Source organism: Canis lupus, chromosome 1, assembly GCF_048164855.1.
Source record: "Canis lupus baileyi chromosome 1, mCanLup2.hap1, whole genome shotgun sequence".
In the NCBI taxonomy this organism is placed as follows: domain Eukaryota; kingdom Metazoa; phylum Chordata; class Mammalia; order Carnivora; family Canidae; genus Canis; species Canis lupus.
This window is the reverse complement of record NC_132838.1, coordinates 24,533,007-24,559,827: the sequence shown is the minus strand read 5'-3', so window position 1 is coordinate 24,559,827 and position 26,821 is coordinate 24,533,007. Positions and strand designations below refer to the sequence as shown.

Sequence of the window (26,821 nt, the reverse complement as noted above, 5' to 3'; positions counted from 1 at the left end):
CCGAAGGTGGAAGCTGGCTGGACAGATGGCAGGATGAGGCCGTGGGACCCAGGCCTTGCTTTACCTTTGGGGCAGTGCATGTGGATTTCCCCCGGGTTTGGTGGGGTGGGATGGGGAGCAGGAAGGACCAGGCCATGCCTCCGTCTCTGCTCCTCATCCACGAGCTCCACAGAGGGCTGGGCTCGTAGGAGAGACGAGCACTGGTGTAGATCACACAAGACTTTTCCATTTCTGTGCTTGCAAGGGTTCTGGTGTCCCACAGCCACGGGGCGGGTGGCTCGGCCTGCAGCCTGGCGGGGGGCCGAGCATGCGGGACTGAGGAAGCAAGCTTGAAGGCAGTGGTGGGAAAAAAAATCCAGTTGTCCTATCCCCGTAGTCTACCTCCCTCATCCCGTTTAGTAGTTAGTCCCAAAGGCGGCGAGCAGGGCTGGGAGAGAATGCGCCCCAACAGGTATTGAAGTCATCTCCGGGCATGAGGGCACCGGGGCTTCTCAAGGCCTTCCTGCTCTTTTCTCTCTAGTTTTTCAACCTTTCCAAAATAAAACACGTGCACTTAATAGTTTAAACAGAACATAAAAAGGAAAGGAGAGGGACTGGCTCGAGAGAGAGGACCCCAGGTCAGCACTTCGCAGGGAACGACGGCCTCCGGGTCCGGTTTCCCTGCGGCGCCCCCTGCCCGGCTCCCCTCCTCGTGCCCAGGCCACGGCGGCTGGCCTCCCCCTCCCCCCCGCAGGCCCCCTTCCCAGGCGTCCTCTCCTCTCCTGCACGGTTCCCGGTTGTCCCTCAAGGCCCCAGCCCTCCGGCCTGCAGCCAACAATGCCCTTGCAGGGGGCTCCCCTAAGCTCTGGCCTTGCCCTCCTGTCGGAGAGCGAGGGACACCTGCTGTGGGAGTTGGTTCCTTGTAAAAACACACAGCTCTACTTTTCCATGCACGTAAGTTGAATAAAGACGTGTGGACTGCACGGTGACGGGGCCACGTGGTGTGCCTTGTGTGCGTGACTCCGGGCCACACCCTGCGGGGTTTGGTCCGTACTGGCTTCGGGAAATACCATGGAGTTGATTGAATCAAAGAAGTTACTGACCTATTTACCTGTCCATTCGTTACCAAAGCTCCTAGGATTGTGGCACATAAACTAGCCCATCGGATCCAGCCTTCCCTGAATCTGGTAAATTCTCTAAATCATCTTTCTCTTTTTTCACGTCTGGCATGGGGTCGTGGGAAAGTAGTTTGGCCTCCGAAGGTCTCAAATGTAGAATAAGAGAGTGGACTTAGATAAGAGAAAAAAAATCCCTCTTTACATCCGTTCAGTGGGTTGAGGGTTGGGGGAAACAGGTGATGGGGACTAAAGAGTGCACTCGCGGTGATGAGCACCGAGTAGCGTATGGGATTGTGGGGTCACTATGCTGTACCCCCGGAATTGATGTAACACTGTATGTTAACTCTACTGGAATGAAAGTAAGAAAACCCTAACAATTAAATAAATAAACAAATCCACTTGTACCTGCAATTAACCCCCACCACGCCCACCCCCCCACGTTACTATTGTCTGAAATTTACTTTTTGGAGGCTCCAAACAGGAATCATTAAAAATACAGCAGTCGCCCTTTATTTGCGGTTTTGCCCTCCTTGGTCTCAGCCCCATCAACAGCCGACTGGAGCTGCTGCTCCTCCTCTGACACTTGGTCAGGGGCTGGCAGTCGCCTCCCACTGAAGCCACGGCGGCCACTGCTTTGTCACGGCGCCTGGTGGTCCACAGCACTGCCACCCAGCACGCCGGCGTTGTGTCCCCTCACGCCGTCACGAGAAGGGTGGGTACAGTATAGTGGGATATTTTAAGAGAGAGAGAGATCATAGTCTCTTACCTTTTATTACATTACACTAACTTATAATGGTTCATTTTTTATTATTCTCCTTAATCTCTTACTCTCCCTAAGTTACAAGTAAGACCCTCCTAGGTAGGTAGGTGTGTACAGTAAAAGCATACACAGGGTCTGTACCATCTGGGGCTTCAGACATTCACCGAGGGTCTCGGAACCTCGTCCCTTGGGATAAGGGGGGACTACTCTACAGAAAATATGTGCACCCCTCTCCCTACTCCAACCTAGGAAAACATTTTTTTCTTGATCTTTCAAATAGATCCAAGGAAATAAAATGGAATCTCACATACCTGTTTTCTCCAGACTTAAATTTTTTTAATTGCAAGTAAATTTCCCGCGGCTCCATGCAAGCCAAGAATTAATTAAAGAGCAAATAAGAGAGAGAGAGAGAGAGAGAGACGAGATGGGACATAGAAGCCAAACATGCTCTCCGTCTGCAAAAGGGGGTTCGCAAAGACTGCGTGTTCCGTGAGCTGTGTGTCGGAGGGCGGCAAGGCGGGGTACTGCGTTCGATTTGACCTCCTAAGCGTAGCACTGACCATAACACGCCTCTAGCTTTAGTTTTTAAAAGTGGTTTCTTTTTAACTCCTTGTTTGACCTCACAGAGAAGCTCACGGACACAGTTTCCTTAGTCCCCGCCCCGTCTTCCCCTGGAACTCCCCCTCTTTCTCCCCGTAACAGACCAGGCCCGACCAGGACCAGGCGTGTCTTCTGGGTTAGAGCCTGGGGGAGAGCCCGCCTCTCTGGAAGACCCTGAAACCCAGAGGCAACTGGGCTCTTCCACCCTCAAACCTCCCTCTCTGCTCTCCACAGCCTGGTTCCACCTCCCAGAGTTCCCCTCCCCCTCAACCCCTTTCTTAAAAACAAAACCCGCTAGGCCTCTGGCGTTTCCCTACCATTGGGTGGGCCGACTGTGGAAGGTGAATGCTGGGCTGTTCCTGCTGATGGCAGAGGCAGAGGTATGTTCGCAGCTGGAATTCAGAACTCATTTTTTCCATAGAAACTATAGGAACAGTGGTGTACTGTTAGGTAGGTTCTAGAGTACATGTAGAACTCCAGATGACATATGTTGAGTCAAATGGACTTTTTTGAGTTCTGGGCACCTACGTACTCCTTTTAGGTCATTTCTTTAGGAAGATGGCTCTGAATTCCAAACAATTGACCTTGAATTGTCTTTGTGTAGAGGGAACCCCAGGGGCAGAGGCCTTAATTGTTTGCTCTGAATACAGACTGTTGTGGGCCCCTTTGAGGGGCATAGCCTCCTCTGCCCTGCACCAGGCCCAAGACTTCTGAGCTGTTAGAGAAACCACAAGCCCCCTTAGAGTGAGTACCAAAAAGGGAAAGAACAGACCTGAGCAGGGAGAGGGTGTATATAAACTTGGTACAAAGACTATGGGTAAGGCAAGAAAGCAGGAGGCTCAGGAATGGAAGGAGTGAAGGTTTCCAGAAGGTCTTTAGGCCTAGTCCCTAGAGATTTTAACAGTGTTATTCTTTCTTTCTTTCTTTCTTTCTTTCTTTCTTTCTTTCTTTCTTTCTTTCTTTCTTCTTTGTTTTTAGAGAAGGAGGAGAGAAGGGGCAAAGAGAGAGGGCGAGAGAGAATCTTAAGTAGGCTCCACATCCAGTGCGGAGCCCAACTCAGGGCTTGATCTCACAACCTAAGATCATAACTTGAGCTGAAATCAAGAGTTTGGACACCTAAGTGACTGAGTCACCCAGGTGCCCCAGCAGTGTTATACTGTTAAGGTAGTTTCTAGAGACAAGTGCCAGGGTTGTTGGCAGGAGGGTTGTAATAAAAAAACAAGTGGAATGAAGAACTAAATCTTCAGTTTTCTATGGAATGGAGGCTGGGAGTAGACTTATTTTGTGGCCTGGTAATAGAGTACATCACAGATATGTGTGTGTGTGTGTGTATGTGTGTGGCACTCTACTGTTCAGCTGGAACAAAATAAATGTGTGGCTATAGCCAAGGCCACAACAACCTGGTGATGATAGGCGGTATGACAGTAGCAGCAGGGAAAGCAGATATGCTTTTAAAATGATAAATGAACTGGAAGCCACCATAATGTAGGAGAAAAAAATGATCATGGCCATTGGTGAATCTGTGTGGGGTCCCGTAGGATCAGAAGGAAGAAGTTTAGTGGCATCGGAATCTAGACACTGGGATGGAGGGTCTGATCTAGATTTAGCAAATAATTACTATCTTTGTCACTCTTTTGATTGTGCCCTGGGGACACCTGGCTGCTTTTATATACCTTTTGGTGTTTAGTACAGTATCCTGCATAATAGAGTAGCCCTCCGTAAGTGTTACCGACAGCCTAAGCAAATAAAACTCCATAAAAGAAATATATTGAAGTTCAGACAAAAGGCGAACAGTGTCATGTGCCACAATATTGAAAACTGTAGGCCTGGAAGTTGATTTTAGTTCGTAACGGTTGAGCGTGCCCATCCAGTCTTTGCCTTCAGAGGAACTCAATTACGAAGAGAAACCAGCTTTCCCTGTGAGGGTTGTTTTATGATGCTGAAAAGTGGTCTGTTGGGGCTCTGAGCCTTCTCTCCTAACTTGTAGGTAAAAATGTGGGGCACAGGTTTGTAAAATCTCAGTGGTGATGGTAGCAGTGCGGGTGGTGGTGACCAGGGAGGAATTTTTTGATGAGAGGCCTAAGACGCATCATGACTCCTGTAGCCAGGAGGAGCTCGCGTAGGCATTGCAAGTGGGGTATGGCTGCAGACAGAATGGCCAATGGGTATGGCTGGCCTTTCTGTCAGAAAATTCTACCTATGTGTCATATTTGGCACACGGGTTAGGTGTGGGGACAGAGGACTGCTTGGCTCTAGTCTCTGTAATAGATAAAATGTGTGCAACCAAACGATTTCATAAATGCCAAATGATCTTACTCATGGAAAGTACCATTAATCATCTTTTGATTTAATGAGCATTATATTGAACTCCTAATATGCACCAGGTTTCAGCCCTCTGGAGGTACTGGAGATGGCCTCAAGTTTCTGTGCTTTTATGACCATGTCTCCTGAGACCAGGGACTTAGACCATCTCATTCATTCTTTTATTCCTTGGGGTGTCTATGGATTTTTCCATATTGGCAGGGCAAGTTGTAACTCTCTTTCTTAGATTCCAGAACCACTGTTAGACATGTCCCTTGCCACTCGGAGGGCCTTGACGGAATGAGCCCTAACTGCAGGTAGAAGCCAAGTGGAGAGAGAGAGAGAGGGCAGGACAGGGAGCAAGTCCTGATGATTTTAGATTTAGTTGTGAAATCTTTGCTTTCTCTACCTTTCCATCATCCAATTTTATCAACTGTGAAGTCTCCTAAGGTAGTTTGACATGGGTTTCCATGACTTGCAGCCAGTGAGTTCTGGTTTACATGATATGCAACTCTGAACTCATGACCTTCCTTTCCCAAGGCTGCTCCTCTTCCTGTATCCTGGTTAATGGTTCCACTTCCCACCTCATCCCCTCAGGTCAGAAACCTGGGAGTCATTCTAGAATCCTCTCTTCCCATCACCCCTAACAGTCAGTGATGGTCATCAAGTCCTAATGATGTTGCTTTCAACTATCCCTTGATCCCATCTCCTTCTCCCCAATCCTGTGGTCACCACTGTCGGATAGGCTCCATGACCTCTTGCCTAGGGCTTTGCCTTCTACTTGGGCTCCTGATTTAGTCTCATCCTTGTTAAGTCCATCGTCCACGTAGCAGCCACAGTAAGATGCAAATCTAGCTTTGTTAGTACAACGTTCCAATTTCCCATGACCCAGTCCTAACCTCCAACATCTCACTTTTCATTTTACACTGTGTTGATCAACAAAAAGTTTATTTCTCACACAAACCGAGTCGAGGCTCTTGTGTCCATAGCTATGATGGCTTTAATACTGAGGAAGAGAGATGATCTGTATCCATCGGCTCAATCTTTGGCAGTCCTTGAACTTTATTTCCTACAAGATGAAGCCTAAAGTTTATAGGCCATCATTTAATGACTTCCTGATCCTTTCAAGCCACCTCCCTCCAGCTAAAACTCTGTAAGAGTCATTGCTTTAGCAGGCGACTCTATGATACAGTTACCTACCAACACCTTTCTCTCTGCTTCTTTGTTAATACAGAGCTTTCCGTCTGCTGAGCTCTTTATTTCTGCCCATTCACCTGTGCCTACCCTCAGGGCATTCTACCCCAAACTGATTTCTTCTTCTCCCAGCATCTAAGGTCTTGTTTGTACAAATCTTTTTTATCGCGTATTAGATACTGTTTTATATTGATGTGTGACTCTTCATGAATATGTCCTACTTTTGCCACAAGTTTCCAAGCTCTGTGAAAAGCAAGACAATTCCTCAAGCCTCTGAGTGTGCCTAGCACATTGTCTTGTATATGGTGGGTATTCAGTAGATGCTCATAGATTTTCTTCTCCTAGATCCATGCTCTTGAGTCATGGCAGACCCATACTTTGGTGAATTTTTAATAAATGGGTTCAGAGAAGATAAGGGGTTAGTATCCAAAATATATAAAGCACTTATACCACTCAACACCCAGAAACCAAATAATTCAGTTAAAAAATGGACAGAAAACATGAACAGACATTTCTCCAAAGAAGACATCCAGCTGGCCAACAGACACATGAAAAGATGCTCAACATCACTCATCAGAGAAATGCAAATCAATACTACAATGAGATACCACCTCACACCTGTCAGAACGGCTAAAATAAAAAACACAAGGAACAACAAGCATTGGCAAGGATGCAGAGAAAAAGGAACCCTTTGCACCATTGGTGGGAATGCAAACTGGTGCAGCCACTGTTGAAAACAGTATGGAGTTTCCTCAAAAAGTTAAAAATACAACTACCCTATGATCCAGTATGGGGTATTTACCCAAAGAATACAGAAATACTAATTCAGAGGGATGCGTGCACCCCAGTGTTTATAGCTGCATTATTTATAATAGCCCAGTTATGGAAGCAGCCCAAGTGTCCCTGACTGAAGAATGGATAAAGAAGATGTGGTATATATACACAGTGGAGTAATTACTTAGCCATAAAAAGAATGAAATCTTGCCACTTGCGACAACATGGATGGAGCTGGAAAGTACAATGTGAAGTGAAATAAGCCACAGAAAGACAAATGATTTCACTTATATATGGAATTTAAGACATAAAACAAAGGAAAAAAGACAAACCAAGAAACAGACTCAACTACAGAGAACAAACTGATGGTTACCAGAGGGGAGGGGGGTGAGGGGGAAACTGATGATAGGGATTAAGGAGTGCGTTTCTGATGATGAACGCTGAGTGATGTATGCAAGTATTGAATCACTGTATTGTATGCCTGGAACTAATGTACCACTGGATGTTAAGTATACTGGAATTAAAAAGAAAACATAAATGGGTTCAGAGAAGCTGAGGCCAGTAAATTTTAACTTCCCAATGTAAAAGTTATTCAAGGTCAAAATCCTCAATTCCCACAAAGGGGATAATCACTTTTGTGAGGTGCCTAGCAACAGTCTTAAGTTCTACTGAGCAAGTCCCAGGAGTCTGTAACTTTTGTGTCAATGAAAATTATAATTACTGAGTACAATTACAATGCCATGGAAATCATGAATATTATAATTCATGCATCTGTAAAATTGCCATTTCAGGGCTCATGAAAGATACAAGCTCAAGACAAAAGAGAACAAGAAAACCTTGGAACCAGATTTCTGGTCACAATAAAGAAATTACTTTAAGACAGCCTGGGACTATAATTTTTAACTCTAATTTAATATATTCCTATTTGTTTCTGAGTGCTTCACAAATTGGAGCTCATGAACATAGAAACTCTTCTGGTATTTCTAGCTATTTTATTTTCCTGCTTTCAAGTTCTGTTATCTGCTTTCACAATCTCTTATGATTATGATGAGAATTTTAGTCAACATCTGATCATCTTAACATATAAGGCAGTTTTTCAAAAGGTCTTAAACACAGATTTCATTTATCCTCCTGTAGAATTTAGCATTCTTCTGTTGTAAGTGACATTTTGTACTTATTTGGCTTATCAAAAAACAAACAAACAAAAAGAATTTATTGGCTCATCTAGGTTGAAAGTGTAGGGCTAGATCAAGCTTCAGGCACAACTGGAGTTAGAACCAAAAAGATGTCATAAATATTTGGTTATTTACCATCTTTCTTTTCTGCCAAGTGTTGTTTCTAGTTCTAGACTAGTAGCAAAATGGTAGCAATGTCTTCAGGCTCTTTATCTCCTCAAGTATCTATATCTCCTCAAGTATCATTCCCAAGACAGTGGGAATGATACGCTCTTTCCTTGAAGTACCAACAAATGGATCTCATTAGCTCCCTGTGGTTATGTGCCCACCTCTAAAGCAGTCACCATGGCCATGATTAACTTAAACTTGGTACAGAGGCATGGCAGGCAGCCCTGGCCTTACTGGTGTAAACTAGTAGAAGTTTATGGACTAATAGTGTAGGTGAATTCCTATTGGTCTTTCAGAAATCCACTTACCGAATTCTCAGGAGTAATCAACTTTATTGACCACATCCTCTTTTAATAATATATTTTTTTGGCTTTTGTGATGCTGTAGGCTCTTGGTCTCTTTTTTATCTGTCATTGAATGTTCAACTCTCTTAAGGCTATGTCCTAGGCACTCTTCCTACTGGCCTCTATTCTAGGTGTTTTCATTTATACACAAGGCTTTAATAACCATGTAAAAACCAAAGCTCTGAAATTCTTCTGCTACCCAGAGGAAACTCTGCACTTCTACCTCCAACTGCCCAATGATTTTCTATCTGGTTCTCTTAAAGTCACTTCAAACCCAACATGTTCAAAACTGCATTCCTTGTCCCCCAAACAAACCTGGTCTGAGAGGTATTTTTTTGTTGTGGTAAACGGAACCATTATCTATCTAGCTCAGGAAGTTGGAAACCTAAGTGTCATCTTCAACGTGGCCTTGACCCTTAATCTCCATTGCTTAGCTTATCTATTGCCAAGTTCTACAAAATTTACTTCCTCAATCTCTCTCAAATATTTCCGTTTCTCTCCACCTCTACAGCCACCTCCTTAGGCCAAGCCATTACCTTCAAACATCTAATTACTACACAGGGTCTCAACTAATTTTCAATGTTTTTTTTTTTTTGGTTTTTTTTTTTTTGCCTTCCTTCAATCTATTTTTAATTTTTCAGTTAGAATGCATTTTCTCAAAATGCAAATTCAATGACTTTCCATTGGTCTCAGATACAGAACGAAATCCTTGCCGTGGTCTACAAAACTTTGCTGCTGTGGCTCCTTCCTCACTTACCATCACCATAACCCTCCATATTTCCTTCTTGACCTTTCCATCCATCATTGTTGTCTTCTTTCATCTTCTTGACATGATAGCCCCCCAAAGATATCTACAACCTAATCACAAAAAACCTCTGGATATTACCTTGTATGGCAAAATGGACTTTGTAGATGTGATTAATTTAGGAATCTTGAGATGGGGAGATTTTCCTGGATTATCCAAGCAGTCCCAATATAATCACAAGGGTCCTTATAATTGCAAAGCAGGAAATTTAAAGAAAATCAGGTGGAGAAGGAGGTGTGATGATGGAAGCAGAAGTCAGGACGAAATGAGCAGATGGCAAGTTAAGGAATGCAGGCAGCCTGTAGTAGCTGGAAAATGAAAGGCAACAAACAGATCTTCCTCTAAAGCTCTCCGAAGGAATGCAACCCTATCAACACCTCAATTTTAGGAGTTCAGAACTGCCACATAATAAATTCATTTTGTTGTAACTCACCAAATTTGTGATAATTTGTTATAGTACAAACAGCAAACTAATACATGCACCTTTGAGCTGCATTCTAATTCTAACAAATTAAGTTTAAGAACTAATAAAGTTAGCAGAATTTTTTTTCATTTTATTTATTTTTTAATTTATTTTAAATATTTTATTTATTTATTCATGAGAGACACAGAAACAGAGAGAGGGGCAGTGACACAGGCAGAGGGAGAAGCAGGCTGCACGCAGGGAGCCCGAAGTGGGACTTGATCCTGGGTCTCCAGGATCAGGCCCTGGGCTGAAGGCGACGCTAAACCACTGAGCCACCCGGGCTGCCCCTAGCAGAAAATTTTTAAGTATGTTTGAAAAATCTTGAGCATGTGAATCTACTTTATCAACTGTAAATTTATGAAAATTAAACACAAACTAATACATCTGATGAAAATTTAGCATCTGAATAGAGATAGGCTGTAAGTATAAAATACACATTGGTCTTCAAAGAGTTCATACAGAAAAAGGTAAACTATGTCACCAGTAATTAAAAAATGTTAATTACATGTCAAAATGAAGTGTTGGATCTATTGAGTTAAGCGAAATATATTATTAGAATCCCTTTTACCTGTTTCTTTTTACCTTTTGTAAATATGGCCACTGGAACACTCAGAATTATATATGTGGTTCACACCGTTATTTCTTTTGGTAAGTTCTTCAGACTGGAGAATACAATTCATGAGAACAGTTTTTTCATCCTTGTGTCCCTTTACACACTGATGCTTCTTAGTGGGTGTTCCACAAATACTTAATACATGAGTGAATGAATGGAGGTATGTACTCCAGCAGGGCTCACTAGCCTTAAGGAACACTTCATCAACAGATTTCTAGTCGGCCTCACTATATATCTTAAGAGTCAACGTTTTAGCGGCAACAATGATACAACCAATAAGTTTAGTGAGTTCCTAGCATATTTCTATCTCCTGGAAGTGAAGATGCCTGCAGCCCGATAGGTGTAGTAGCTGTATCTAAGCAGTGGCAAACGAGGCCCTATCCGGTGATGGGGTAGAGAGTGTGCTGGTAGTGGCGCAGTAGACTTTGCTGCACTTTGCAGGAAGCAGGCTTCTAGGTGGTCTCAAGAAGGGGAGAGCCAGCTGTGCCAGAAAGTGCTGTGGCCCTCACATAGAGAACAGACCTGTTCCCTGCGGGCAGTGCTCCCTTCTCTACAACACAGATGTTTCCTTTTTGTGACTTTCCCTTCCTTTTTCCCCAACAGGATCATCCTTGTCATTTTACTCTGATTTCACCCAGACTAATCCCACTGGGTGTCCTACCCAACACCCTACATCCACCGGGGGATGCTTATTTTGTGGACGATAGGCCTCTGGACCCTTCAAAGGAGATGGGGAAGCTTAGGTGAGGTGACAAATAGATCACCGCCCAAACTGATTTTTGTTGGAAGGAAGTCAACTGTGTTGATAAGACCTCTGCATTTCAGGTCACGCATCTTCATCTTTTTAGCCCCAAATACCTTTTTCCAATTTACAAAATGGCATCCTCCCGATTCCTTATCTCTTGTACCCACTCAAGCTCTTTCCTCTGTGTCAGAAGAAGTGCATATAGACACAGGCAAGACAGTGACCTCATATCTTTTTGATTAAATCCCTTGAATATTTACTCTGCCAGTCTGACTAGTAATGCTGTAAGAGCTGAGTCATGGGGAGGCTAACAGAGGGGACTTCCTTTGCTGGCCCAGCCCTGCCACACTGCCCATCTCCTTGCATTTTTCACAAATCTCACACAAGCCAAATCTAGCAGCTTATTTTCATTCATTCCATCTTTATACTTTCTTTAGAGCAATGACCTACTTAAGTTAAAGGGAAATACAAACCCCCAAGGAAATTTGCTGACAGCTGGTTCCTGGGTAGAAGTAGGTTGGGCATGTGTCTGAGAGAAGCTTATGAGCTCTAAGAATCATTTTGGCTGGGGATGGCAGTGGAAAGAAGGGCCTGAAGGTTTAAAAAAAAGGTGTCCGATGGCAAGTGTCTCTGGGTAAGTGATGGGAGATGGCTGATGGTGGGAAGAATTGGGTAGGGGACAGTTTCTCAAGAGCAGATCTCAGCTGGAATTTCCATGTTCCCTTTAGCCCTCCTCCAGTGGTGCCTGCTCCAAAGCTCTGCTCCTTAGGTCATGGGTCTAAAGAATATCAAGGTCCAGATGCAACGGACAATTCCAAACCATTATTTGAAATAAAGCACACTTTTGACAGGTGGTACATGAAAGTGCAGTTTGGAAGATACATTAAAGATGAAAGATGACAGGTAGAAACAGCTATTTATTTATTTATTTATTTATTTATTTATTTATTTATTTATTTATTTATGATAGGCACACAGTGAGAGAGAGAGAGGCAGAGACACAGGCAGAGGGAGAAGCAGGCTCCATGCACCGGGAGCCCGACGTGGGATTCAATCCCGGGTCTCCAGGATCACGCCCCGGGCCAAAGGCAGGCGCTAAACTGCTGCGCCACCCAGGGATCCCTGGACATTTGAATTTTTATCTTGAATTTGCCAGAAACTGCCTATGTACCTTAAACAAGAACTGGCTATGTACCTTACACTACAAAAGCTGACCTTTCTCAGCTTCCCCTTTCTCATCTGTAAAATGCGTGGTTTAGACTAGCTGATGGCTAAGATGCCTTTCAGCGTTTCAGTTCCTTGAAAACCATAAAATGATTCACCTATTGGCTAAGTTAGCTAATAATCAATACTATTTTGTATAGTTGTTAACAAGTCATCAGACTGATTTATGTTTTATCTTTTTCCTTTTTAGAATCTTATTTAAAATAAAATAAATAAATAAATAAATTTCCTCTTCCTTTATTTGACAGAAGTATTTTGTAGGATGGCCAGAAGGTGGGGCCCAGAAAAGATCAGAGATTCAAATAAATCCCGACAATAGGGCTCTGCGCTGGCTGTGGACTGTAGAATCCTTTTGGCGCCCTCTGGTATGAGTCACAGGCCTCATGATCCCAGGCATCCAATCCCACGAGGTGACCTTTATCTATTTATCTGGAATGTGGGAGGGCCAACTCTCTCCATGACTAACCGACCAGATGCTCCTGGCTGAGCCCTAATGCGCGGTTTGCATGCTGGCTTCATTCAACAGTAAGAGTGTGAATGCGGTGGGCGCTGATGCTGTTTGATGCTACCTTCCACAGTAGATCACCTACTGTTTATTAGAGAACTGTCAAAACTAGGTATAGCAAACAAAACTCCCCTTAGGTCAGTTTTTAAGCTTAAGCGTATAGTGCTATAGAACTTTAGAATTAAAGTGGAGTCTGTCTCATTTAACACTTTAGAGATGAAGTGCAGATGACCTGATTTGCCCAAGGTTACAATTTAATTAGCGCAGAATCAAGACGTGAAAACACCACCAGATTCTTAGGTCTGTGGTCTTTCTACTATACTATATTGCTTATGTAAGAGCTACATTTTCCAACAATTAATTTTAAATATGCAACACGTGCACAACAAAATATAAGACACAAAGGGTTTTTTTTTTTTTAAATAAAGATTTTATTTATTTACTCATGAGAGACACAGAGAGAGAAAGGCGGAGACAGAAGCAGGCTCCATGCAGGGAGCCCGATGCGGGACTTGATCCAGGGACTCCAGGATCATGCCCTGAGCTGAAGGCAGATGCTAAACGGCTGAGCCACCCGGGCGTCCCAACACAGGGTTACAGTGAAAATGCAGCCTCCTTATCCACAGCTTTCTCTAACTACTTTCTCCTCCCTCTTCAATCAATCTGGACTTCATTTCAGTATAAGGTGTGATGGAGGGATGCAACTGTATTTTCTTTCAGATGGCTCTTCAGTTATTTTACTAGCTAATAAGGTGCATTTCCCTTATTTGTGCCTCTCTTTTGGAATTTTTGAGATTTGTTTTTTTTCTCCTATGTGAATTTGATAATCAGCTTGCCTATTTTTTTAAAAAAAATTATGTTGGTTTTTAAAAATAGGATTGTGTAAAATTGATAGATTAGGAAGATTGGATGGTGTTATGAAGCTCTAGAGCTTCTGGATGTAATTCCTTCCCTGTTAAAAAGAAATGTGGGAGATACCATCCTTTCTGTCGTTTGATGTGGTTCTGTGAGGGCGTGGTTGTCACACCTTCAAGCAACACATCTTTTCTCACACCTTATACTACAAAATATGCAGCTACATTGTCTTCCTTGCCATTTCTTGAACTCAACTGGTAGGTTCTCTCCCCCCTTTCCCAGAGAGCTGCAGGTGCTTCCTCACCCCCTCAAAGTATTTGTGACAATGCTGCCTTCTTGTTGAGCCTACGCTAACCACCCTATTTAAAATCACTACTGCTGGGCCCCTGCATGGCTCAGTTGCTTGAGCGTCTGACTCTTGATTTTGGCTCTGGTTGTGATCTCAGAGTCGTGGGACTGAGCCCCCTGTTGGGCTTCATGCTGGACGTGGAGCCTGCTTGAGCATCTCTCTCTCTCTCTCCTCTCCCTCTGCCCCTCTCCTCTACCTCCCTCTTCCTCTTTAAAAATAAATTTTAAAAAATCACTATTACATCTACTCCCAGCTTTCCTAATTTTCCCCATCCTACTTCATTTTCCATACTGCACACTGCCTTCTGACATATTAGGTAATTTGCTTAATCATTATGCTTATTTTTATTGTCTGTCCCCACCACTACAATGTAAACCTCAAAAGGGCAGAGATTTTTGCCTGCATTATTCACTGCCATATCCCAAGTGCCTAGAACCGTGCCTAGCATATAGTAAGTGTTCAATAATTCTTTGTTTCGTTGTTTTAAACTAAAGATGGTCTTTATCCAGTAAGAGATTTTAAGAGTAGACATTACATTTTTATCAAATATCAAGTGTGCTTTCAGCATCCATAGAAATAAGCATGACTACTTTCTCTTTTTTTATTCCCTAGACATGGTCAATGAGATGTTAAATTTCCTAATAGTGAAATATCCTTGCATTTCTAGAATAGCCCCTACTTGGTCATGGTTTGCTAAGTATTTTCTGAATTGCCCAATTCTGTTTACTATTTTATTTATTATATTTAGGTTTTTGAATTGATACGCAAAGTGAGATTGGTGTGAAGTTTTGCCATGACATCTTTGGCTTTGTTATCACATCACACTAGTTTCAATAAGTAATATAGACTCTCCCACCCACTTTTTAAAATGCTCTAGAATAGTCTAAGTAGCACTGACTTTATTCTTTCTTTGAAGTATAGTTACTTGTGCATTCCCATGATTGTAATCTCTGGGTCCTTAAATTTTCTATTTTGTTATGCTCAGTATTTTATAAATATAGCTATATTGTTTTTTATTTGCACATTCAAAATTGAACTAGAGTTAATTAGCTCAGGAAATTGTCAAGAACAAGTCATCTCATCCCATACATTCTTTTTAACCAAGTTTCAGTTAACTTGAGAGTGTAGGTAACATTACTGCAACTTTCCTCCCCTCCTCTCTCCTTCCCCCCTTACTTCTTCCTTCCTTCCTGCCCCCCTCTCTCCTTTTTTCCTTTGAAATAATCAAGTCTTTGCTCCATTTTAGATTTATGTCTTGCAGATGCACATTAAAACAAACAAAACCCAACTCCTAAACTATGTATTTTTCTTGAATGCTCATAGTCCTAACTTTATAAATTCCTTGTCTTCTAGATGATAAAACAGAAGCCCAGGAAGTTCAAGTGCCTTGCCTTAGGAGGGTCAGAAACAGGTCCCAGATTCCTGTGTGTGTGTGTGTGTGTGTGTGTGTGTGTATACACATGTCCTCTGTTCTGTTCTTCCTTCTTGCCTTCTTTCCTGAAATGTTAAATATCAACTATGTTCCAATCATTGTTCAAGGTGTTAGGAGATATGATGATGAACCAGACAGTCTTTGTTTTCTAGAAATTTGCCATTTAGTGAGAGAATCAGACAAGTAGACAAATAATTACAATATAGCACAAAGATGGTGCATGCAAAATGAAAAAGAAAGGAAAATACGGTGTGGGGGAGGGTCACTAAATATGACTGGGGCTCAGGAAAAGCTTGACAGTCTTGGACTTGACCTGACAAGGAGGATTCTGTTCCTATTTATCATTTCCTGAACTCAGATATTCTATCAAGAACCACATGTGTCTACACATATTGTCATTCCTGGGAAGTTACTTTTGCCTATAGAGCCCTGCAGTTAGTTAGAGGCCCTATATTCTCTGTGCTATAGTCTCCATAATACTTTCTTTCTGTTGGTTAACACTGGGTCTTGAACCTCTTTGTGGAGTTACCTGCTCCCTCCTCTGTGGCTTCTACTCTCAGATCCTATAGGTAAAAACCATCCCTTTGGGAACGTTCAAAGCCTTCAGTGGTTCTCGGGAGGTAGGAATTTATTCTTGAGAGAGCAGAAGATGAAGGGTCTCATGGCAAATGGCCAAACTGTGTTCAGTTGGTGCACTGAGGTTCAATACTGATTTATCTATCCCAAAGGATCTCTGAGTTTATTTTTATCATCATTCTCAAACTAGCTCTTTTATTTAACACATTGTAAGTTCCTGCTGTGTGCTCATCTCTGTATAAGGCATATCCTTCCTGCCTGAAGGAGTTTTTACTTTAGTTGGAAAGACAAGACAGATAAAAACCAAAGATAAACAATAAATCAGGTCACTGTATGATATGTCTCAAACGAATGTTAGAGACAATTATTAGTATTGAGTGCAGAAGAGGGAGTGATTGCTATAGAATATACCAGTTTTATTTACCCATCTTCGAGCCCGTGATGGTGCATTTTATGTGTCAAATTGGCCAGGCTATGATAGCCAATGGTACTCGTTAGTTATCTTTTTTGTGTGACTATAAACCAGTGGCACTATGCTTGGATTTGTAGAAACAATGGAAAATATTACATAGAGCTAACTCTTAAGTCGCTTATGATCTATTTGGGGAGCTGGAGAAATAAAAGTACAGTTCCAGTAGAAGATGCTAGGAATGTTGATGGAGGTATGTACAGGGCCATGGCTGTTCAGAGGAGCATGGAGTTGGTGCTCAGAACCCTGAATGGTCTGGACAAGGAAAAGCCATGATCTGAGCTGCAAAGTCAGAGGAAGTGACCCCATGGGAGACTAGAAGCTGTGGTGGACTCAAGGGAACCGTCTGCCTAGAGCAGAGAGTATGAGAATGAACTGGTGGCAGCTGAAGCAGAAGAGGTAAGTCTGGGGCCAGATGACGGAATGCTTTACATTGTGAATAACAGATCATCTGATCTTTACGTTGCTGGTAGTTAAGAGCACCACTTGCCCAAGGGCCTAAAGCCCTTTGAAGTGTCCTGGAAGGAGAAGCAATATGGTAAGACAAAGAGGTATAAACATGTATAAACAGGCACCATGAACACATACATATATAATTGAATGAATAAATGAATGAATGCTTTTTTTTTTTTTTTTAAGAGGGAGAACAATGAATTGATTAGTACTTTGGATGTGTGAAGTTCCTGGAGAGTGATGGCTCTTAACTGGGGTGATTTTTGCCTCCAAGAGGGCATTTAGCAATGTTGGGAGACGTTTTTGATTGTCATAATTGGGGTGGGGAATGTGACTGGCATCTAGTAGGTAGAGGCCAGCGATGCTACTCTCGGTTCCATTGGCACAAGGCAGTCTGTGACAACAACAAAAAATCATCAGGTCCAAAATGTCAATGGTGCTGAGCTTGAGAAATCCCACTATAAAGATACTGAGAAATAAGGTTGGAGGAGGAGGAAGTTATGTGCACCTTAGCATTCCTTTAATGCCTTGACAAGTACTTTGGACTTTATTGTACAGGCCATTGGGAAGCCAGGGAAGGCTTTTGAGTAGAGAGTGACAATGAAGGCCATGTTATGGACTAATCTGTTTGTCTGTGCAGGGAACTGAAGAGTTCAGGACATGCTACCCCAAAGTATGCTGCTTTGGGATATTGATTAGTTTGAGCTGAAGACACTTGAACAAACACCAGCTGCGGGAGAGGCTTTCTCTGAATTCCATAAGGGGAATTCAGAGAATTTAGGGACTTCATTATGGTTAAGTCTATTCCTTGGGGGTTCCATCAACTAGGGAAGAGGAGTTCTGATCACAGGAGAGGACACTAGAGTTGACACCCAGATAAACCTTCTCATAAACTGTCAAATCTCCCTTCTATTCTTCTAGGGCCCCCTCATTTTCCCTAAAAAACATTTACTCTCCTTCAGTTGCCTACATTCCCCCTTTCACCACTAAGACAGTATATACGGTTTCAAATCTCACCACTTTTCTGGATAATCACTTCTTCCCCCTGTGGTGCCCCCATCCATGTAATTTTCAAAATTAATAAATTTGTATGCTTTTTCTTCTGTTAACCTGGCCATTGCCAGTTTATTTCATAGACTCAGCTATGGAACATGGAGGTAGAGGGAAAAGTCTTTCCTCCAGTACATTATATTGGAGGGTAGGAGGGACTGAAAGTAGGAGAATCATGTTGAAGGCCACCGTGATTATTCAGGCTCAAATGCTAGGAGCCTGACGGGGAGGAGATGGAGAGCAACATAATGAAAAGTGATGGACATAAAAAGGCTGGAGAGGAGAGATAATGTGTTTTTTAAGAAAACATTCATTTTAAGGTAGCAGTGCAATTCATGCCGAAATCTCTCCTAAGCAGACAGTTGTGTGCTTAGGAAGGAGGATAGGACTGAGGATATAGGAGTCCACAGCCTAGCAGGGACAGGCAAAATGTTGATAGTGGGTTAGTTCTTTGGGGGAAGAGGTGGCAACGTAAAAGCAATAGACTGAGGACCGAGGGTGGTCCATGATGTCTCTTCTCTTTCCCTGTTTTATTATTATTTTTCTTTAAAGGACCCCCATTTCCCAGCAACGTTATAAATGAGAAGAATAGAGAAAATACTGTCCCCAGATATCTTGACTCCTTCGGTATTCGAGACCCATCAACAACTGATTATTGAATTGATTAACCGGATGTTTCTGGGAAGGTTGACTCCCATCTGAGGAGTAACTACTGAAAATCATCTTCACGCTTCTTGGTACCTGGTTTCTCAGCCAGGCTAGACAGTAAGTAAATCTGTGAGCACAAATGAAAGCCTGGGTAGACCCCCACCTCTCCCGTCACACCAATAACTGAACTGGTGGTATTGCATAGATCAGATTTTTATTGACTCTTGATTAGTCAATCAAGAGTCCTTCCCTGGTATGGGTTTCTCTCATATTTTACTGATAGTTTTGTCTCCCATGTGCCAGGGTAGCCATAAATCCTAGTCTCTGCAAACTGAAAACTCAATTTGGGTCTATAGCGATGCAGTGAAAAAGGAGAGGGTGTTGAGGAAAGTAGGCAAATTTATATGGCTTAAAAAAGAGAAATTCGGCCATTAAAACATGTAGTCAAGAATTTTATGCAGCCTTAAAAAGGAGGAAAATCAAAAAAAAAAAAAAAAAAAGGAGGAAAATCCTGTCATTTGGGACAACACGGGTGTACCTGGAGGACTTTATGCTGAGTGAAATCAGCCAGACACAGAAAGACAAATATTGCATAATCTCACTTAGACATGGAATCTAAAGTAGTCAAATTCCTAGAAGCAGAGAGTAGAAGGGTGGTTGCCAGGGACTGGGCAGGGGGGAAGGGGGCAGTGAAGGTCAAAGGGCACAAAGTTTCAGTTAATGAACATAAGTTCTGGAGATCAACTCTGTGGTATGGTGCCCATAGGTAGCAGTACTGCATTGTATATTTAAATTTTTCTAAGGTGATAGATCTTATGGAAAGCATTCTTACCGCCCCCCCCCCCACACACACACACAGACACAGGGTGGGGGAGAAAACTTGGAGAGATGATGGATATGTCAATGGCCTTGATGGTGGTGATGATTTTACAGGTGCGTAGCTATCACCAAACTCATCAAGTTGTATCCCTTAGATGTGTACAGCTTTTTACATGTCAATTAAAGCTCGATGAAGTGGCTCTTCAAAAATTTATATAATGGTTTAAATAATTATTGTGTAGTAGATACGGACCATCTGTTATCTGATTCCTACAATAAGAGTTTAATATGATACCATTTAGTATAAACACACATCGAATTCTAAATTTAAACCTCAAGGCAAAGTTCTAAAGTAGTAGTTCTTAGCTCCATTTCACAGTTGAAGCTAGAGCTCAGAGGGCTGAATGGCCAAGATCTCAGAGGAAAATGGGAACACTAGGCTGCAGGTCAGTTGTGGTCCTTTCTGTCCTAAGTCCAACAGTGTAGTTCCTTGAAGGTGCTTGTGTGTGTGTGTGTGTGTGTGTGTGTGTGTGTGTGCCCCTTCTTTTTCTTTTCTTTTTCATATTGATGTCCTAGTAGACAGAAGTTCTATTGTTTTCTTGGAGTTCATTTCATAGCACACAGAGTGCCTTACTAATCTTTTTAGTGGCTGCATCTTGTAATGGCTATAACTTATTTACTCAGCATTTAGGTTTTTCCTTTTTTTTTTTCTATGAGAAACGGTGCTGTAGTGAACAATCTTGTGCATAGATTATTTTGCACATATGTGACAAGTACAACAGGAGAATACATTCCTAGAAGTAGAATTGTCGTATCCAAGGGCATATGCATGCGTTTGGAGTTTTGCTAGTTGTTGTCAACCCACCTTCCACAGAGAATATACCCAATTTAACTCCCTGCAAACAATCTACAGGATTGCTCATGTGTTCTTAAACTTTTATTTCTTGTCCTTCTGATTATAGCTTCTTGCACTTTTCTTTATTTCCCTTTTTCTTCTCCTTTTTTTTATTTTAGAGAGAAAGCATGATGGTGTGTGGGGGGGAGGGAATCTTAAGCACGTTTCAGCTCAGTGTAGAGCCCCATGTGGGGCTTGATCTCACGACCCTGAGATCATGACCTGAGCCGAACAAGAGTTGGGGGCTTAACTGACTGAGCTGCCCAGCCATCCCTTGCACTTTTCTTTTTATCATGTGGCTGAACATCTTTTTATAGGTTTAAGAGACATTTGTGTCCATTTTTTAAAAATCAGCATTCTTGATACCCTCTGGGCCTTGTGAATCCTATGAAGGGTCCAGTTTGTCATTGGATCTACTGAGTCAGGCCGATCAGCAGACCTCAGCTTTACTTCCCCCAGCGATACTTATTGAATTGATTGGCCTAGAGTTCCCTCTTCCTCTGGCTTTGTGAGAGTTCTCCTGGAACACGGAATCGTCCCTGCTGGCCCTTTTGCCATGCTCTCCCCACCTTGGCCACCAGCCCCACTGCTCCGACTTTCTTGGGTGTTGGTCATCATCCAGGCCCACCTGGAGTTCCATGCTTTCCTGGCCAGCCTCCAGTCCCCTAATCTCAATGCCACCAATGACATTTAGCCACCGGTGATGACGACATCTACACCTTTTTTGAGAGTTACTACGGACTGGGGGTCTTATAAACAATAGAAACTTATTTCTTACACTTCCGGTGGCAGGAAAACCCAAGATCAGGGCGGAGGCAGATTTGGTACCTGGCAAGGACCCTTTTCCTATTGTAGATGGCTGTGTTCCTTCTGGTCTTTGCATGGTAGAAGGGCAAGGGAGCTCTCTGGGGCCTCTTTCATAAAGACGCAATCCTATTCATGGGAGCTCCACTCTCATGGCCTAATCACCTCCCAAAGGCCCCAACTTCCAAATATCACGTTAGGCATTAGGATTTGACATGTGAATTCTGGGGAGACACAAGTACTTAAGTCTATGGCAACAGTGCTAAGTATGTTACAGGAATGATCTCATTAAGTCCTTACAAGAACGCTCTTACAGGTTAAGTGAACTTCCCAAGGGCAGAGAGGCAGCAGGCCCAGGAGGTGGAACTGCATCTCTGTCTCACTCCAAAGTGCATGTTGTTAGTTGTCCTGGTGCTGGTGCTAACTGCATCTTGCGGTGGTGCTAACTGCATCTTGACCTTTGGGATTTGCTCTTCGTGACTTTTTTGGGGTTTGCCAACATCTCTCTCCAGCTCACGTGAACCTTTTTCTCTCTCTCAACTGATATAAAATGATCTTCTTCTTCAAATTGGCTAGGTCTGTGTTTCGGGGGAGGAGTGGGAGAAGAGAAGCCCCCATAGGGGTCCTTCCTCCAGCACGGGAACCAGAGCCCAGAGAGAACTGGTTCTTGTCGTTTGAGTGTCCAGGTTTCTTCTCCCTGAAGCACGTACATACCAGGGCAGAGGCCAAGTACGAGGGTGCCGGGGAGGAGGGATGATTAATAGTCTCCCAATTGGAAAGAACCCATCCCTCCCATTTGGCACTACAGCCTTGCTGCCTGGTCTGGCCTAACCCACCATTCCAGACTTTTCCATCACTCAGAGGAGTTTTCCTCTCAGGAGGCTCTTTGTCCTCCTCAGAATCTGGCTTCTATCAGGTGATCCTGGCATAGATGGATCCCTTATACCACGTGGCACCCCAAAAGATTCCCCAAGGGGTCCTTGGGGTCTAGCACCTCGGGCGCCATCTCTAGACCATTGTTGGAGGGTCCCTGAACCTTGCAGCAGACAGAGGTTCACTGTGTGCTGGACGGATAGAAGGCCAACAGGGTACATGAGCAAACTGCCGAACCGTCTCTTCCCAGAACCTATCCCCTCATCCCGCTGTGCTCTCTGGTCTCATCTGGAGGTTGGACAGTGGACTCAAAAGGCTCTTAAAGTTGAGTTCACTTCCACCTGCAGTTCTGTTCCATGTTCTCCCCAGAGACCGCTGTCTGTGAATTGTCCAGCTGCTACCGCCTTGGGCAGCTGCCCCTTGGCACTCTCCTTCCGGGCGGCTTGGTTCACACCCTCCTTCCCAACTGCATGTCTCAGATCTCGGGGCACACGCCCTGTCCCCCCCACCCTCCGTCACCGCAGGCTCATCTGCCCCGCAGCCGCCCTCCCCAACTCTGCTTCCTCCCTCCCGGTCCCGGGCGCCTCGGAGCCGGCGTCTTCCCTCTGGCCACGGCCCGCAGCCCGCGGCCACCCCAGACGTGACCGTCAGTGGAGATCTCCCCTCGTTGCTCTGTCCGCTGGAAGGAGCCAGAGCAGGAATCTGAGTTGGCTACCTGGGCCCGGAGGGTTTGTATCTAGGAGCTGTTCAACTCCACAGCGGTTCCATGTGCTGGGATCCCCCCCCCCCCCCCCCAGGGTAGAGGTATGGAGACAGAAATCCTGGGGATTGAAGAACATCAAGGATCTTTGATCTCCTCATTAGCTCCTGGCTAAAGCCTTGGGCCGTCATGTCACCTACCCTGCCTGCAATCCAGGTCTGGCAGGATAATCCCTTGAAGTTCCCCCCCTCTTAGAGAGGGGCAGATTTATTCTACGGGGGCGGGGGGGCATCCAACACACACATGCACATGCACACACAGAGTTCCAATGTGAAAGTTCCAAGAGTTTTGGAAAAAGAAGAAAAAATCCTCTCCAGTAGCAGCATTATATTGTAACTTGTGGCACCAACAGTTTGGTCGAAACTAGAGTTGGTTTGAAAGCACATGGCACAGGGGTGCCCGGGGGGCTCAGCGGTTGAACGTCTGCCTCTGGCTCAGGGCGCGACCCCGGGGTCCTGGGATCGAGTCCCGCGTCGGGCTCCCTCTGTGGAGCCTGCTTCTCCCTCTGCCTGGGTCTCTGCTGCCCCACCCCCCAAGTCTCTCATGAAAAAATAAATAAAATCTTTAAAAAAAATAAAAAGACCATGGCATAGCGGAGGGGCCACAGCATGATGCAGTAGCCCTGTGCTCAGTACCCAGGTTCTACTGGGCTACCTTGGGTGACTTCAGAAAGTCACTTGGTGTTTTCCCAGCGTCTGTAAATGCTGCGGTTGGGCCGCCAGTCTCTGGGTTTGTGAGGGGAGCAAGCATTTGTGAGTCTTCTTCACCCAAACAAACAACTGGAGGCCCAGCTTCCAGTCACAGGAAGGAAGAGCACATCTTTCCCTTACATAGTCTACCTCAAGGCTTTCTCAGTCTCGGGCTTATTGACATTTGGGGCCAGACAATTCATGGTTGTTGGGGGCTGCCTCTGTGCTGTGGGATGTTCACAAGCACCCCTGGCCCATAAGGCCAGGCACTCCAGTTGTGGAAACCAAAAATGTCTTCAGACGTGGCCAAATATCCCCTGGATGGGGACATAGTCCCCGCCCACTGAGAACCACTTCAGGTGGGTTGCACGGATTCTCTTACGGGGGCAAAACCTTCCTTCGAAGAGGACAGACAGTGGGCCGCAAAGGTGCTCCACCAGGCCTCTGCAGGGGCGGAGCTGAGGGCTGCAGATGAAGGCTTAGCAGCTTGAGGTTGTTTCCACATCTCAGCATGTGCTCCGGTCTTAACCATCTGCATACCGGCTACCTGGCAAACAGTGGCGCCTCATAAGTGTTTGGAAGCTCTGGGAGAGATTGGTGTTTGGCCCCCATGAAAAATGTTTCCTTTAAATATTTTTTTTTTGAGAGACAAGGAGACTCCAGATCAACAATGAGGGAGGCTCTAAACTCCAGAGTCTAACCCCTGAACCTCCTAGCTTTTGCTCCAGGCTGCTTGTGCAGGACGGGCCTTTCCAGGGGCCTTTCCTTCAAGGTCCTGCAGTGCTCAGGGCAGCTGTCAGAGTGCTGGGGGTGCAGTGCCAGGGTGTTGAAGTTCCGCCCAGCGGTGGAGGCCAGTGGCCCTAAATCACAGAGCTCGGAAGCTGCAGAGGACGAAGGAGTGTGAGTGTGGGTCGCTGAATCGGTTTGCTCCTCAGAGAAGACTATCACTCAGTGCAACTCAGGCCGGGCTTGAGTAGCTCGTGAGGAACGCCACTGTCAGGGCTACAGGTGCTTGCGGGATTGACCTTCACCCCCGCAGTCAGCCGCCTGCCAACTAGATATAATCAGGCTGCGCTTCCAGGGGGAGAAAAGGCTGGATGGAGACTTCGTGCAAAGGTTAAGTGCAGCCTGATGAGTGTGAGTGTGTGAGTGTGTGTGTGTGTGTGTGTGTGTGGTGGGGGCTGGCGAGGAAGACGCTGGACCTAGCTGCAAAGCTTAGTCCTCTCCCTGCCATTTCCTTGCTGATTCCGGACAGGGGGCCTCGCGTGTTTGCAGCAAAAGCTCACAGTCGCGCAGCCCCCCCGTCCATCTGGCTCTTGCCATAGCATTTCCTCCTCATCCTCCGACTTCTCACCCCCACACCGACAGCCAGTCCCGTCTGTGATTCCTCAGGCTTGACACTGCAGGTCAAGAAGGAGAGTGTCTTCCCACATGGCTGCTAGGAGCGTTAGAAGTGGGCAGTTCCTGTTGGTTTTCGTTCCCATCCTTTCTGTCCCGCTCTGCTTTCTCTGCCTGAGCAGTAGTTCTGGATTCTGGACCTTTCCCCGTGGCATTCCTCGTCCCACCCCCTCGAACTTCTGATTGTCCTTTAACGCTTAACTCAAGCCTGTCTCCTTCGAGAAGACTTCCTGCCCCCTTTGGCCGAAGGGGAGCCCCTCACGGGGGCTCCTATAACCCCAGTGCTTCTGGCCCGGTACGCGTACCCCATCCAGTCCATGTTGGCTTCTGTGTTCACTTCTGCTGTTTGCTAACTCCTTTAGGGCAGGAATAAAACCTTTAACTCTCTCTACTTTAGACCTTTGGATGTTGAGCCACAGTATATCTGTTAACCAAATTAATAAAGAGAATTTAGGGGGCCCATCAGAATCTTCTGGGTAGACTTTCAACATTTCATATTGCCAGACCCACCCCCAGCCAGAGAGTCTCTAGGTCTGGGCTGGGGTTCGTGGATCTGGTTTTTGAAAACTAAACCAAACCAAACCCAAACAAAAAACTCCACGTGATTTCGGAGGTTCACTCATGGTTAAGAACCCTGATATCACTCGACCCATTCTTCTGCCCTTTCTTTTGTGTTCTAAAGAAAATTAAAGATGTGTTGGGAAGAAAGAGATTTGATGTGAGGCACAAAACAAAATAATCGGTATGAGATGGAGCTTCTCTAGTTCTTCGATAACGGTGCTTATCATTAACGATAATAAACCCCATTGTGTTTGGAAGTGTAGACATTACTAACGACGGAGCAGATGTTGGGGGGAACACACAGGGTGCCACTCAGCTGGTGGCAGTGTGGGGAGTGACTCGCCTCTCATCAGCCCTGTTTCCTTGCTTGTAAGACGGTGGATGGCATCTGCCTAAGCAAACACCCCTACAGTGGGCCATTCTTGGCCTTCCTGGATTGCTAGAGGAAGGGGGGATGCAGTGCATTTAGTCCGGTGACCCCGTTTTAGAGATGAGGAACCAAGGCTGGGGGTAGGGCGTGGGAAGTGACCTTCTCAGGTGCTTTCCATTAACCTTCTCAGGTTAGTGGAAAAGCTGGGCCTACAGCCTCGTTTCTCAACTCTTTGCCAAGTATACACACACTGGTTATTCTTGAACATGTTCTCATGTTGGGGGACAGCCTCCTGATTCCCCCAGGGGTCCCCAAAGTGTCCTAACTATCTAATCCTTGCCCCAATCTGACTTGTGCGTTTCCTCTCAAACCTTCTCCCACCTTTGTGTCCAGTTATTTCTCTAAATCTCAGCACCGGCCAGTGACTTCTCACCACAGAGACTTATGCTGGGTTCTCATGGTCATAAAATAAATCCCAAACTCCTACTGCAGGCCCTTCATAACTCAACCTGAGCCTGTCTTCTGACGTCATCTCTCACCCCTCCTCCACCATGGCTGTGACGGGCACTGTTGCTTGGGTGCCCATGCTCATTCTGACTTCTTTTGTGTCGGGTGGCACCCACCACCCATCAGAGAGGTTGCCAGGCTCCATACTCACTTTCCCAGCTCCCTTGAACCTAGAACACGAGTCTGTGAGCAGCTCTGGCTGAGGGGATGAAGCCCATGGAAGTCTGTAGGGGAGGGTAAGGATCACGTGTAGTGAAAACTTCTTTCTTTCGACAATAGAGGGGTAGACACAAGGCAGCCCTTCATCCTCGTCCTTGTTGGGGAGGACCTCGTGTGAACACCTGGACACTGCAGCTGTTGCAGCCATTCTGCAGTCCAGAGGGAGAGGACACCCAAAAGAACCATGGAGAAGCTGCTCCACAGCCCAGACCTCCCTGAATCAACTCAGCCAGCACGGAAGCTTCCCGTAGCTCAGTGTATTGTCATATGAAATATGAAGGTATCATATAATAACATAGCTAATAGTCTCTAAAAGTAAACTT

General features: G+C 44.8%; 1 long non-coding RNA gene across 1 annotated transcript; it reads left to right on the top strand.

Annotated features, from left to right (window-relative positions):
* The first annotated feature begins 2,556 nt into the window (after nt 1-2,556).
* Nucleotides 2,557-26,816, top strand: LOC140631743 (uncharacterized). The gene is made up of 3 exons (XR_012029272.1): nt 2,557-2,837; nt 18,508-18,720; nt 26,559-26,816. It is a non-coding gene; the product is annotated as an uncharacterized lncRNA (long non-coding RNA).
* Nucleotides 26,817-26,821: the final 5 nt, after the last annotated feature.